This window comes from Coregonus lavaretus (assembly GCF_964263955.1).
Source record: "Coregonus lavaretus genome assembly, contig: HAP1_SCAFFOLD_109, whole genome shotgun sequence".
Lineage (NCBI taxonomy): Eukaryota > Metazoa > Chordata > Actinopteri > Salmoniformes > Salmonidae > Coregonus > Coregonus lavaretus.
In genome coordinates this window covers 324011-340396 of record NW_028161753.1, presented here as the reverse complement: position 1 = coordinate 340396, position 16386 = coordinate 324011, and positions in this window count along the sequence as shown.

Here is a 16386-nt window from a genome sequence, read left to right as displayed (position 1 = left end):
CGTCCTGGAACTTAATTTTGTTAGCTGGGAAAGCTCACTCTAGAAACGTATTCCAGTTTCTGCCTGCCAGCTGGAATGGAAACCTTTGCCAGTGGGTGTGCGTGTGGAAACTACCTGCTCCTCCCCTCTGAAGCATAGGTTACTGTATCCTACTGACAACGTTACAAGCATGATTCAGAAATTAGGGAGATATGTTTAATTTGAGAAGAATGCATGAACTTTTTCAATGCTAGTTAAGGATACTATAGTCAGCACGTTTCACATTGGATTTATTAACGACAAAAAGGTAAGGAAAGAGAGCTGGAGATCATAACGAAAGGCCTCACCTACATCAAAGCAGATGCTTCTTTTTTGCTTCAGCTCCTTCACTGTTATTCCAAGAGCTTCCTCCGCCATGTTGAGATGTCAGTCAATACTCCTCTCTGCAACGACAGCTTTCCTGACTTCAGGCCGTTAATCATTTTGTCTTCACTGCCAAGCCCGGTTATCAACTGTCAAGTTGTGTATGGTTCACACTGCAGCTTTTTCACCAAACATTTCACCACCTGCTATCACAAAGGTGCACCAGTATATATGTTCCCCGGGGAAACACAAGCTAATGATGGGTTCCACAATGCATACACTTTTTCGCCCCCTGCTTGTGTTTTATCTTTGAAATAAGTCGAAAATGTGAATGCCTTGAATATGAATACCTGTCTTTTGACGCAACACCTCCCACTTGATCTCCTGGTTCTTGAACCCAAGGAGGTCACATCGGCTTTATCTTCGATGGCTTTACTTCTGCTCTTCTACAGGTAATAACATAACCTGACGTCCCTGTGAAGAATTGTAGCAGGGATTTTGATTGAACGTTTCTTTGTTTTGTCTCCATGAACATGCTTCAAAGTTGAGATGGGATAACTTGGGAAGGTTCGAATATTTGCATCTCTCACAATGCCAGCGTTGACATTGATGACCCTACCAAGCTTATACTGACTCCTCAAAGCGTTCTAGTCTGCAAGCCAGACGACGTCTCCAACGGCTACGTTTCGCTGCTTTGTGTGCCACTTACTCCTCACAAACAGGTTAGGTCCAGCCAACTGACTCCACTTCCTCCAGAACCAGTTAATTTCCGCTTGAATGACTCTTAACCGTTTGTAGGAGTAGTCTTCAAACTCAAAGCTTCCTAAGTCTCCCCTAGGTCCTGTCCTTCCAAGCAGAAGAAAATTGAGTTGTCCCTTGCGTCCTTCAGTCCTGAAAGAGGCCTTTCTCAAGTTTGGGCAAAGAGCTGCAGTGTGAACCATACACAACTTGACAACCACCTACTGCTTCAAGCTCACCATCTGACTCTTCCTCAACGTGTTTTGGCAGTCTTGGAGGAGTACCACCTACTGCCTCCTGAAAAGTATAGAACACTTTAGTTTCCGGTTCATTTTGACGTTCTTTTTCGGTTGAACCGGTTCCAACCCTAGATTACAACACATGAAGAAAACTGCTGGACATTACATTCAGGCAGCTTCAAAATTGTAGTGCAACCGTCAACTTCTCTCTCTAATGCATCCGCACTGTCTGCAGTGAAGTATGTTGATGTAAACGAACTCAGAAAATCTCAAATAAATGGATTATTAAGTAAATTATCTTGATGAAATGATGTACATTCAATCACGCAGACAAACCCAAAGTGTCTAGTTAGCTATGTGACTTGTAAAATTGTTTTTATCACGTTCTTCACTCACTCGGTTTGACACAAAAATAACACGTAGCTAAAACCTTTACCAAACTTGATAATACCTTGACGTATTTGTGAACTAGCATGTTATGAAATGTTCTTTCTACATTAGAAAGTTGAAACGTGCTATTACATAACTGTAGTAATACATTTGAAACGGACACAACAGCTATTGTCTTGACAGCACAGTTTTAGCTCTTTTTTCTTTATCTGAAGAATGGTGCCCGCCTGACCACTTATGTGGATGAAGGTCATGCTTAGGCTAATAAACTATAGAGGGAAAAAAATTGCTACAGTTTACACTTTTTGAGTTATTTAATTAAATGTTTTTTTTTTAGAAAAGGTGCGTTTTTTAAAGTCCTGGGGTAAGTGCCCCCCATCAGAATTGTTCATTTAAATAAATGTAGCCTATTTATTCATTACTACATTTAGCTAACATTATATAGTTAATCCAGAGATCCTTACCTTTGCCTCGATTCGGCAGTCTCCTCCAGATCATCATGGCATTTGTAGTTCTTTAGGATAGCCACATTAGCAGCTAATTACCATTTCATTTTTGGGGGGTAAATGCAGGTGAATATATTTATCAAAGTCACCTTGTCCTAGAGAGATTTACACTGTTATCAAAACGTTACGCCAGGGTAAGCCTATCTTCCACCCTATGTAAAGCTGGGATATATAAGATACCCCGTTTAAATAAATAAAACTCTAACATGTGAAGTTTTGTCACACAACACAATGCCCAGTGGTGTAAAGTACTGAAGTAAAAATAATTTAAAGTACTACTTAAGTCGTTTTTTGGGGTATCTGTACTTTACTATTTATATTTTGGACAACTTTTACTTCACTACATTCCGAAAGAAAAATATTACATTTTAGTCATTTACAGTTAGTGATTGCATACATTTTCATACTATCGCCCGTGGGAAACGAACCCACAACCCTGGCGTTGCAAACGCTATGCTCTACCAACTGAGCTACACAGGACATACATCCCTGGTCATCCCTACTGCCTCTGATCTGGCGGACTCACTAAACACGTTTAATTTGTAAATGATATCTGAGTGTTGGAGTGTGCCCCTGGCTATCCATTAATAGAAAATAAAATAAAAAATGGTGTCATCTGGTTTACTTAATATAAGGAATTTGAAATTATTCATACGTTTACTTTTACTTTTGATAGTGAAGTATATTTAAAACCAAATACTTATAGACTTTTACTCAAGTAGTATTTTACTGGGTGACTTTCAGTTTTACTTGAGTCATTTTCTATTAAGGTATCTTTACTTTTACTCAAGTATGACAATTGGGTGCTTTTTCTACCACTGACAATGCAACAGATGTCTCAAGTTTTGAGGGAGTATGCAACTGGCATGCTGACTGCAGGAATGTCCACCAGAGCTGTTGCCAGATAATTTAATGGTAATTTCTATACCATAAGCTGCCTCCAACTTTGTTTTAGTAAAATTGGCAGTATGCCCAACCACCCTCACAACTGCAGACCATGTGTATGGTGGTGTTCTTCCGAGTGGCGCAGTGGTCTAAGGCTTTATATATATTTAATGTATGCACTAACTGTAAGTCGCTCTGGATAAGAGTGTCTGCTAAATGACTTAAATGTAAAAATGTGTGTGGGTGAGTGGTTTGCTGATGTCAATGTCATGAACAGAGTACCCCATGTCAGGGTTATGGTATGGGCAGGCATAAGCTACGGAGAAGGAACACAATTGCATTTTATCAATGGCAAATGTAATGCACAGAGATACCATGACAAGGTCCTTCCGACGTCATGTTTCAGCATGATAATGCATGGCCCAATGTCGCAAGGATCTGTACACAATTCCAGGAAGCTGAAAATGTCCCAGTTCTTCCATGTCCTGCATACTCACCAGACATGTCACCCATTGAGCATGTTTGGGAGGGCTGGATCGACGTGTACCACAGCTTGTTCCAGTTCCCACCAATATACAGCAACTTCGCACAGCCACTGAAGAGGAATGGGACAACATTCCACAGGCCACAATCTACAGATTGATCAACTCTATGCAAAGTAGAAGTGTCCTGGAGGAGGAGGAGGCAGCGGCAGATATTATCCGTTTTCATGTAATGGGGTAGGGCCCAGTGATACCAACTTAGCAATTTTGTTGCCAGATTTAGCAACTTTTCAGACTACCCTGGCAACTTTTTTTTTCAAAAACAGCACCTAGCAACAAATGTAGCTACTTAAAAAAACTTATTTGGAACTTTTAGCAACTTTTGAAAAGTGACTCAAACACTAAAATGCACACATTTTCCCTCTAAATGACACTAAAACGATTTTATCTGTCACACACTCAGTCACAACACACATGGCTGGCTGCAAAAGTGCATTGTGAGTGACTTCAGCAGCAGGCACTCAGCTTGTGCACAGGCAGCAGCAGGCCAGCCAAGCAGCACAACAACCTGGAGAGAGATGCCTAGCACACACATCATTATTTGAGTTAAGTTTCTTGTTCAATAAGATAGCATATATATTACATTTTAGTCATTTAGCAGACACTCTCGACTTGCAAGTCATTAGTGAATACAATTTTATTTTTTTATTTTTTTATACTGCCCCCCCCTGGGAATCAAACCCATCAACTGAGCTACATCCCTGCCGGCCATTCCCTCCCCTACCCTGGACGACGCTGGGCCAATTGTGCGCCGCCCATGAGTCTCCCGGTCACTGCCGGCTGCGACAGAGCCTGGATTCGAACCAGGATCTCTAGTGGCACAGTTAGCACTGCGATGCAGTGCCTTAGACCACTGCGCCACTCAGGAGGGTTATTAGCTTGTACCTATAATTGTTCATCAGTTAGGTAGCATGTTTACTAACTACCAATACACTACTAGTTAATAAGAAAATAAATCAAATGTAATTGTTCAATAATTCAATGTGTAACTAAAAATATCTGATCATATAAAATGTTATGTGTTTATGTTACTTTTGCAAATACAAATTTGTGATAATAAACAAACAATAAACAAATCTAAACTAACTAATGTCAAATCATATTTGTCGCCGAGATGGCCAGTCAATTTGATTAAGGTTATTGTTTATTCTACGTAATGTTGCAGTTTTACGTTATTACGTAATGACTGGTAGGGCCGTCCCAGGGATCCCGGAATGCACGGACTGTTGCACTGTGGTGGGAAACAGGAAGTTCCGGCAGGCGCGCCCATGCCACGTTCTTCAGAATAAAAAAAAACGCCAGAACTGTGCAGTCAAGAGGATAACCTTTTGTGTCCGTTTCTATTTATTACTAGAGGTATGTAATACCACGTTTAAACTTTCTAATGTCGAAAGAACATGTCATACCATGTTAGGTATCACATCCGTTAAGGTTTTATCACGTTTGGTAAAGGTTTGATGTGTTATTTTTGTGTCAAACCGATTGAGTGAAAGAACGTGGTAAAAACTATTTTACAAGTCACATAGCTAGATACTTTGGGTTTGTCTGAGTGAATGTACATAATTTTCTCATGTTAGTTCAATAAATAATCAATTTATTTTAGATTTCTGAGTTCGTTTAGCATATTATTGTTTTTGTGTTAAATTCATGAGTTGGTAAAATGGCGGCTACTCTCCGTCAGCCGTCAACGGGACTTCAGTGAGGACAGTGCTGGTGCATCAGATAGAGCCAATTTCACGGTCGGACTACTGTTTTGAAGATGAATGTAATGATTATCAGTTTTCTACATGTGTACTAATTTTCAGACATATTCTGTTGTTATCAATAAATGTTGCTATGGTGTGAACAGGAAATACAATTGGTTTTTGATTGAAGTAATACAGTGAAGACAAGGTTATTAAGGAAATTAGACACTTAACTTAAATTAACACCCAAAATGAGTATTAGCACCTATTTCAGTCCAAGTCAAGCACTGAATTAGATAATTGAACAAGAAAAAAGTGAAAATATTTTTAGAGAATAAAGAAAGTGCCAGAACTGTCAAGACAATAACTTTTGTGTCTGTTTCTCTTTATTACTACTGGCCGATTCAGATAAGTCTGAGGCCGGTAACATCAACAGTGAGGACAAAACCCAGCCTGCCTCACTCCTTCCACACTGAGTCCAAACCTACAGTCACTCGGTCCTGATTGTGACAGTTGAGCCCAGTTTACTGCAGGATCCAGAGATGGCATCAGTGAAGCTGGAAGACTGCAGTCAAACATTGGAGCTGAATGTCAACATTAAAGATGAAGAAGAGGAGGAGAAGAATGGGAAATCTGTTTGTCACGGTAAGAGTAGGTTCTAGATAACTAAGTTTGTTTGACATGATTTGGAAAGGCACACACACACCAGTGCATTCGGAAAGTATTCAGACCCCTGGACTTTTTCGACATTTTGTTACGTTTCAGCCTTATTGTAAAATTGATTAAATTGTTTTTTTCCCTCATCAATCTACACACAATACCCCATAATGACAAAGCAAAAACTGGGTTTTATCAGTTGTTGCAAAAACAACAACAACTGAACAATTACATTTACATAAGTATTCAGACCCTTTACTCAGTACTTTGTTTAAGCACCTTTGGCAGTGATTACAGCCAAAGTCTTAATGTGTATGACACTACAAGCTTGGCACACCTGTATTTGGGGAGTTTCTCCCATTCCTCTCAGCAGATCCTCTCAAGCTCTGTCAGGTTGGATGGGGCGCGTCGCTGCACAGCTATTTTCAGGTCTCCAGACATGTTCGATTGGGTTTAAGTCCCGGCTCTGGCTGGGCCACTCAAGGACATTCAGAGACTTGTCCCGATGCCACTCCTGCGTTGTCTTGGCTGTGTGCTTAGGGTCGTTGTCCTGTTGGAAGGTGAACCTTCGCCCCGGTCTTGAGGTCCTGAGAGCACTGGAGCAGGTTATCATCAAGGATCTCTCTGTACTTTGCTCCAATCATCTTTCCCTCGATCCTGACTAGGCTCCCAGTCCCTGCCGCTGAACAACATCACCGCAGCATGATGCTTCCACTGCCATGCTACACCATAAGGATGGTGCCAGGTTTCCTCCAGACGTGATGCTTGTCATTCAGGCCAAGAAGTTCAATCTTGGTTTCATCAGACCAAATAATCTTGTTTCTCATGGTCCGAGTCCTTTAGGTGCCTTTTGGCAAACTCTTAGCGGGCTGTCATGTGCTTTTTGCTGAGGAGTGGCTTCCGTCTGGCCACTCTACCATAAAGGCCTGATTGGTGGAGTGCTGAAGAGATGGTTGTCCTTCTGGAAGGTTCTCACATTTCCATAGAGGAACTCTGGAGCTCTGTCAGAGTGACCATCATGTTCTTGGTCACCTATATAGACAGTTGTGTGACTTTCCAAATCATCTCCAATCAATTGAATTTACCACAGTTGGACTCCAATTAAGTGTTAGAAACATCTCAAGGATGATCAATGGAAACAGGATCCACCTGAGAAAAATGTCGAGGTTCATAGTCTCATAGCAAAGGGTGTGAATACTTATGTAAACAAGGTATTTCTGCTGTTTTATTTTTAATACATTTTCAAAAATGTCTAAGAACCTGTTTTCACTTTGTCATTATGAGGTATTGTGTGTAGATTGATGAGGATTTTTTTTATTTAATCCATTTCAGAATAAGGCTGTAACGAATCAAATTATGGAAAAAGTAAAGGGGTCTGAGTACTTTCCTAATGCACTGTACATATCCAAAAGTGGACCTAGAAGTTTGTCCTTAAATATCTATTGGGAGCCCATCTGGACCTTCGGCTTTACCTCCCTTCATATCGAAAATAGCATCAGATATTTCAACACCATCCAATTCCTTTTCCAGATCCAATTTAGTGTCTTCTGAAGTAGAGGGAAAATCAAGACCTGACTAGTTCAGTTCTCAGGAGATTCAGAGTTGTAAAGTGTGTTGTAGTAGGAAGCAAATGTTTGGTTTATTTCTACAGGATCCATTGATAATTGTCCTTGTAAATTATGAATTGCATTAAAGGCTGAATTTTACTTCTTAATGTGCCAGGCCAGCAATTTACCAGGTTTTTCACCTTGATCATAGGACTGTTTCAGCCTAGTTAAGCTGTTTGCAGCCTTTGAGGTGGGAAGTTCTTCATACTGAGCTTTAAGACCAAATCATTCCTTGTTTACTTCTACTGAGTTATCCAAAAATGCTTCCCTCTCCAATTCTCTCATTTTCTGATTTATTAGATTTGAAACTGGTAAAACGTATAATTTGCCCCCAAATATGTGCTTTGAAAGCCTCCCATCTGGTACTCGCTGACGTTTGGTCAGTGTTCAATGTCAAATAGACATCTATATGCACTCCAACGTAATGTAAGAAGTCTGGGTCCTGTAACCATCTGGGATGCAAACGCCATCTAGAGGATCCTTTTACTAGTTTTGTATCTCTATAGAATAATCACACAAGGGAATGGTCATTCAAAACAATACTATCATATCCACTTCCTGCTACATTGGGAAGCAATGAGCAAGAAACTAAAAAGTAGTCTACATGAGAATATGATTTAAATGTGAACATGAATTCTCCCTTTTACTCAGGTTCTGAGTCCTCCAAGGTTCACATAGATTTAAGTCCTTAATGAAATGCTGTAATTTCTTTCTACTCTGCGAGTGGGAAGTGTCTGAACCAGAGGAGCAATCTAGATGAAGATCAAGAGTGCAATTAAAGTCCCCTGCCATTAGGACCTTACCAGGAATGGAGGCTATCAATAGAAATACATTCTCAAAGAATTTGGGATTATCATCATTAGGACCATCAACATTAACCAGATTAATATGCTCATTCAAAAGAGTTCCCTGTATCTAAATGTATCTACCAACTGTATCAGTTATAATAGTATCCACTTGAAACGGAACAGATTAGTGAATTAAAACCATAACTCCATGAGAATGAGAGGAGAAACAGGATGCTATTACTGGCCCTTGTCATCTCCTGCATACTTTAAGTAGCTCATCCTTCAACAAGTGAGTTTCTTGTAGGAACACAATAGATGAATGAAGTTGTTTTAAGCCTAGTAATAACCTGTTTTAAGCTTGGATAGTTTACAAACTCCACAGACATTCCACAAAGTACATTTAAGTTTTGCATTTGAAGTAATTTAACCAAAGATGTAAACATGGAATAAGCTATAGCATAAAGACATATCTAAAATATGTTTAGTAACCACAAGGACCGCAGGAATATTTTGTAGTGAGGAAAATATGTAAAGATCTGTTGGAAGAAACAAACATAAATCTATCCTAACAACACAGGGTCTTTTGCTAGTAGCCTATATAGTAGCCTAAATATCACAACAAAAGGCCTCTCTAGCAAGATGATATGTGAAATATCACATAGTATTTGTTTGAAAAGTAGCAAAGAATAGCTCCACCTAAAACAGTAACGCTAGTTAGTGAAGCCTGAGACTAACGGTAACGTTACAGTATGGACCGTCCAAAATAGTGGTAGATGATCCACAACACAGGGTCTGCTGCTAGTAGCTACCAAGTAACAATATGGCCCATACGTATAGCGTTAACGTAGTATACCATGATACGTTTATAAACCAGAAAAATTATCAAAGATCAGAAATGAACAGCCTATGTGAGAAAAAGAGATATCATTGAATATGTGCTACGTTACCCAAAGGCTCTTTGCACATGATGTTAGGCTTGTACCTGAGTGTCAATCATTTTATTCCAAGGATATGATCAAAAGGCCTCCGTTCTTAAATGGCAGAAGTGTGGAACCACCAATACTTTTTCAAGAGCTGGCTGCCCGGATAAACTAAGTGATAGGGGGAGAAGGGCCTTGGTCAAGGAGGTGACCAAGAACACGATGATCACTGACAGAGCTCTAGAGTTCCTCTGGCGATGGGAGAACCTTCCAGAAGGACAGCCATCTCTGCAGAACTCCAGCAATCAGGCCTTTATGGTAGAGTGGCTAGACGGAAGCCACTCCTCATGAAAAGGCACATGACTGCCCGCTAGGAGTTTGCCAAAAGACACCTAAAGGACTCTCAGACCATGAGAAACAAGATTCTCTGGTCTGATGAAACCAAAATTGAACTCTTTGGCCTGAATGCCAAGCGTCACGTCTGTAGGAATCCTGGCACCATCCCAACGGCGAAGCATGGTGGTGGCAGCATCATGCTGTGGGGATGTTTTTCAGTGGCAGGGACTGGGAGACTAGTCAGGATCGAGGGAAAGATGAACGGAGCAAAGTACAGAGAGAACTGAAAATAGCTGTGCGGCGACACTACCCATCTTACCTGACAAGCTTGAGAGGATCTGCAGAGAAACTCCCCAAATACAGGTATGCCACGCTTGTAGCGTTATACCCAAGAAGACTTGAGGCTGTAATCACTGCCAAAGGAGCTTCAACAAAGTACTGAGTAAAGTCTGAATACAGTTTTTTATTTATTATTATTATTATTATTATTTTTGCAAAAATGGTGTCATAAAATGTAGCGGTCAATCAGGGAAATGGTTCCAATCATTTTTCCTTTTTATTCATTTTAGAAACACTTAGAATAATGGCTGTGTTTCGTGTAGGCTTACCCTGGCGTGACTTTTAGCAATATTCGGCTCTATTTCCTCTCAGATTATAAAACTCTAATTATCATCAAAGTAGACATCATGCAAAACAACAACACTGCAAGCTCCTGCACGTCATCTCTAGCTGTAACCTTTGATAACAGGTATTGTGTCAATTTAAAACTAATTAACTGTGGTGGCAGGTGCAGTGATGACCGCTGAGAAGGAGCTGAGTGTAGAGGGAAGCAGTGGGGTGAGGGAGGTTATCGTCTAGTGTATAAAGAGGGATACGTCCTCCAGTAGCTCAGAGATGAAACCTGGTGAGAGTGAGGATGAATTACCTGCGGTGAGGATCTCCGAGTTCGGGCCTCGTTCCAAGGATGATAAGGATGATTCTGGCCCAGTGGGAGTGAGATTTGTAGAGAGAATGGATACATATGTGGTGTCAGGTTAGGTGGAGAAGAGGTTGGGGACTGTTGAGTTGGTGAAGGTAACTGAGTGGACTCGTGATGATTTATTGTTTCTCCTCTGTCCAGAGGGAGCGGGTGCTGCGGATTACGTGATTAGAGACAGGAATTGTGACTTGAATTGCTCTCCGGAACAGGGTGGCATTGAAAGGAGTGATAACGGGGTTAGGTTTAAGTGTTGAGGATGAGCAGTTGAAATGGAAGATTCCAGGTGTCTGTGACACCCTCTGTTTGGTGAGACGTAGATCCGGTGTAGAGCGTGGGGAAACAGAGAATACATTATCTGTCATGCTGGATTTTGATGCATAGTCTCTGCCAGATAAGATCAAGGTAGGAAGTGTCAGTTATCCTGTGAGCGATTTTGTTCCGTAAATACTACAGTGTTTTAGGGGTGAAGTTTATGGGCCTGTTGCAGCAGTGTGTAGGCGTGAGATGCCTAGATGTGACAAGTCTGCAGGAGGGCATGAGATGAATAAATGTGTGGTATCGGTGGAGAAAGTTCTGTGTGTTAGTTGTGGGGGTGCTAACGGGCTGGAGATCTGAGGTGTCAGGTGAGAGAAAGGCAGATTATGGTCCTCTGTAGCTCAACTGTAGCTCAATTGGTAGAGCATGGCACTTGTAACGGGTAGTGGGTTCGATCCCCGGGACCACCCATACGTAAAAATGTATGCGCACATGACTGTAAGTCGCTTTGGATAAAAGCGTCTGCTAAATGGCTTATTATTATTATTATTATTATTAGATTGAGGTTGCCAGGGTTACAGTAGTACAGAAAGTGTTGTATGCAGAAGCAGTGAAGAGAGTGGTAGAGGAAGATGGGTACAGGGTGAGGGATCTTGAGAGGATTCCTGTGAGTACGCAGAGACCAAGAGAGAGTGATGGGAAGAATATGTGCTTCAGTAAGGTGGGCTTTTTAGCATTTATAGCAATGGTTGTCAATTGTACTGCAGAAATTGATCAAAAAGTCCCAGAAAATAGAGGCTGTGGTGGCAGCGGCAGAGAAGTACTTGGGATTGCGAGGATTTACTGCAGATAAAATGATAAAATGCATTTTTATTAGTTGTCTGTAGCTTATGCCATGCCATAACCCCGATACCACCATCGGGTACTCTGTTCACAACATTGACATCAGCAAACCGCACGTCCACACAACGCCATACACGGTGGTCAGCAGTAGTGAGGCTGGTTGGGCATACTGCAAAATACTCTAAAACAACATTGGAGGCAGCTAATGGTAGAGAAATTAACCTAACATTCTCTGGCAACAGCTCTGGTGGACATTCCTGCAGTCAGCATGCCAATTGCATGCTCCCTCAAAACTTGAGACATCTGTGGCATTGTGTTGTGTGAAAAGACTGCACATTTTAGTGGCATTTTTGTATTTGTTAGGGATCCCCATTAGATGCTGCCAAGCACCTCCTCAGCTACTCTTGTCCCCAGCACAAGGTGCACCTGTGTAATAATGATCATGCTATTTAATCAGTTTCATGATATGCCACACCTGTCAGGTGGATGGATTATGTTGGCAAAGGAGAAATGCTCACTAACAGGGATGTAAACAAATTTGTGCACAACATTTTAGAAATAAGTTTGTCTGGAACATTTCTGGGATCTTTTATTTCACCTCATGAAACATGGGACCAACACTTTACATGTTGCGCTTATATGTTTGTTCTGTGTATACAGTATTTCTAAAAAAAATGATACAAACTATCAATAACAATATTTAAATTAAATCATTCTGCTTTTCTGTTCTAATCAGGTCCCTACACAGGCTCAGAAGGATCCTGTGAGGGTGGAACATTTTCTGGCTACAGTAGACCTTGCAGGGCTTCTGCCGTGAAGTCTTGGAGGCCCAAAAACTTCTCAGCTACAGATATAATGATGTCCAGCTTCTTGGACTTATTGTGCAGTAAAATTAATAACTGTGGCTATAAATACTAAAAAATCCACCTTCAAAATAAGTGTATCCAGATCACTTGATTGACGTATAACATTTGCAACTGGTTGCAGTGCATCCACCGCCATATCTTCTTCAGAACTGTGGCCTCTTGCTACTATAACTCTCTTCACCGCCTCCACATAGGAGATTTGCCCTGATCCTTGACACCTCAACCTCTTTCACCCTAACAGGGCACTCTGGGAATTCAGAAATATGACCCCCACCACAGTTACAACATTTTACATTCACATCCTCTTCAATAACATATTCCTTCCGTCTGCAAACATGTGGTCAAACGTTTTACATTTCTTGCATTGCATCAGGTTTTACACAAAGCCTCTTATGGGGTATATTATATATCCCAGCTTTACATAGGGTGGTAGATCCTCTTCATCAAACATCAATAATAAAGATTTAAAACTTTGCTCCTTTTTCACATTCTCCATCCTTCTTCTTCGGGATTTGGTTGGCGGAGCGCATTCAACTTTTAGGTGCATACACCGCCACCTACTGTACTGGTGTGTGAGGTCATTCAGAGCCTATATACATTAAATTCATTGATACGGTAATTAATACAAAATTGCAGTATTAGCCTGCTCTAAAAAATGTGAGGGTAAATGTTCTTGGTTAAATGTTCTTGGTTCGTGCAGGTGACTGATCTTTCTCAGCCCAATTGGCAGTACGTTCTGGGAACCAAAAGGGATATCTCAGTTTCAAGGTCTCAGCTCATTCCATCCTTGTGTAGGTCTACAATCTTGTCCCTGACATCATTGGAGAGCTCTTTGGTCTTGGCCATGGTGGAGAGTTTGGAATCTGATTGATTGATTGCTTCTGTGGACAGGTGTCTTTTATACAGGTAACAAACTGAGATTAGGAGCACTCCCTTTAAGAGTGTGCTTCTGATCTCAGCTCGTTACCTGTATAAAAGACACCTGGGAGCCAGAAATCTTTCTGATTGAGGGGGGGGTCAAATACGTATTTCCCTCATTAAAATGCAAATCAATTAATAACATTTTTGACATGCGTTTTTCTGGATTTTTTTTATGTTATTCTGTCTCACTGTTCAAATAAACCTACCATTAAAATGATAGACTGATCATGTCTTTGTCAGTGGGCAAATGTACAAAATCAGCAGGGGATCAAATACTTTTTTCCCCTCACTGTACATGGTTTGACACCAGTATTGCCAGCATTGGTTTTATTCACTGGGCTATCTAGAGTGATCAGAGAGTAGACTAAAGAAGTGAAGTAGACAAACTGCCAATGTTTTAAAGTTCTATTAAGTGAGTCTGTGTAGTTACTAACCCTCGTGATAGTGAGTGGAGGATGATATGGCTTCTTCATCTGCATTGCTTGATCTTTGGGGTTTTTGGCTGGGTTTCTATAAAGCACTTTGTGACAACTTCTGATGTAAAAAGGGCTTCATAAAATACATTTGATTGACATGTATATCACACCAACTGACTGGTTCTTCTGATGTTGTTCACACAGGAGACCATGTTGAGACATTCGCTATATCCAGAGAGCAACAGCAGGAAGATCACAGAGCTAAGAGGTCTCACCACTGCCCACATTGTGAGGAGATTTTCCCAATTCTATCAAAGCTAAAAATACACCTAAAAATACACACAGGAGAGAATCTGTATTCATGTACTTACTGTGGGAAGAATTTCACTACATCACAGACTCTGACGGTTCATCAGAGAGTGCACACTGGAGAGAAGCCTTACTTCTGCTCTGTCTGTGGGACGGGTTTCTCCAAACTTGGCAACTTAAAATCCCACGAACGGATACACACAGGAGAGAAGCCTTACTCCTGCTCTGATTGTGGGGCAAGTTTCTCTCATCAGAGCACCTTAAAAAGACATAAACGTATACACACAGGAGAGAAGCCTTACTCCTGCTCTGACTGTGGGAAGAGTTTCTCTCGACAGGGACCCTTAAAAATACATGAACGTATACACACAGGAGAGAAGCCTTACTACTGCTCTGACTGTGGGAAGAGTTTCTCTCGACAGGGCCCCTTAAAAATACATGAACGTATACACACAGGAGAGAAGCCTTACTCCTGCTCTGACTGTGGGGCAAGCTTCTCTCATTCTGGCAACTTAAAAATACAGGAACGTATACACACAGGAGAGAAGCCTTACTCCTGCTCTGACTGTGGGGCAAGCTTCTCGCAACCTGGCAACTTAAAACGACATGAACATATACACAGAGGAGAGAAGCCATACTCCTGCTCTGACTGTGGGTTAAGTTTCTCTCAACCTGGCAGCTTAAAAATACATGAACGTATACACACAGGAGAGAAGCCTTACTCCTGCTCTGACTGTGGGGCAAGCTTCTCGCAACCTGGCAAATTAAAACGACATGAATATAAACACACAGGAGAGAAGCCTTACTCCTGCTCTGACTGTGTAAAATGCTTCACAACATCAACTGAGCTAAAAGTTCATCAGAGAACACACACAGAAGAGAAGCCTTACTCCTGCTCTGACTGTGGGTTAAGTTTCTCTAAATCTGGCAACTTAAAAATACATGAACGTATACATACAGGAGAGAAGCCTTACTCCTGCTCTGACTGTGTAAAATGCTTCACAACATCAACTAACCTAAGACTTCATCAGAGAACACATACAGGAGAGAAGCCTTACTCCTGCACTGACTGTGGGGCAAGCTTCTCGCAACCTGGTAACTTAAAACGACATGAACGTATACACAGAGGAGAGAAGCCATACTACTGCTCTGACTGTGGGAAGAGTTTCTCTCGACTGGGCCACTTAAAAATACATGAACGTACACACAGGAGAGAAGCCATACTCCTGCTCTGACTGTGGGAAGAGTTTCTCTCGACTGGGCAATTTAAAAAGACACCAACGTATACATAAGAAGTGGTAGTGGATTGGATACACTCTATTGTAATCCTATTGTTTCTCACTGTGAGAGAACTGTGCAGAGGTACGGGTAAGTTGTAGAATGTTAGAATCTCTTAACTGATCAGTGTGCACCTTGTCAGTTTTGCAGTGCTTAGATAGCTCCTACTGTAAAGATAATGAGAGGTCTAGGATATTGAGGAAACCACGAGTACATGCATCCATGCCGTGTGTCCGCATTACAGGATGGTGGTGGTGGTGTGGGGTGTGTTTTCATGGCAGACATTGGGCCCCTTGATAAAAGTGGAGCAACGTTTGAATGCCACAGGATATCTAAACATCATTGTCAATCAGGTGCATCCCTTCATGGCAGCAGTTATCCATCTGCAAATATATTTTTTCAGCAGGATTATGCCCCATGCCACAAGGCTTGTCCAGAAAAGGTTCCACGAACATGACAGTGAATTCAGGTTACTGCAGTGGCCTTCCGAGGCACCAGATCTCAATCCAATTGTGCATCTGTTGTAGGAGATGGAACGAGCTATTCTGAGTAGAAATCCACTGCCAGACAACTTGACACAACTGTGGGAAGCATTGCAGTCAACATGGGCCAGCATCCCTGTGGAACGCTTTCGACACCTTGTAGAGTCCATGCCCCGACAAATTGAGGCTGTTCTGATGACAAAGACTATCAGCTGTTTAGAAATGACAGGTCCAGAGAGGGGATGCAAGGAGGGGGTGTGGCTATGTATGTGAATCACAGTATGCAGGCAAAGAGAAGAATAACTGACCTAGAGAAAGAAGAGTTTGAGTGTCTTCAGCTCCGTTCTAAACAACACCCCAGCTCAGTTTCATCTCTGGTAGTGGAGTGCTCTAACATCCACC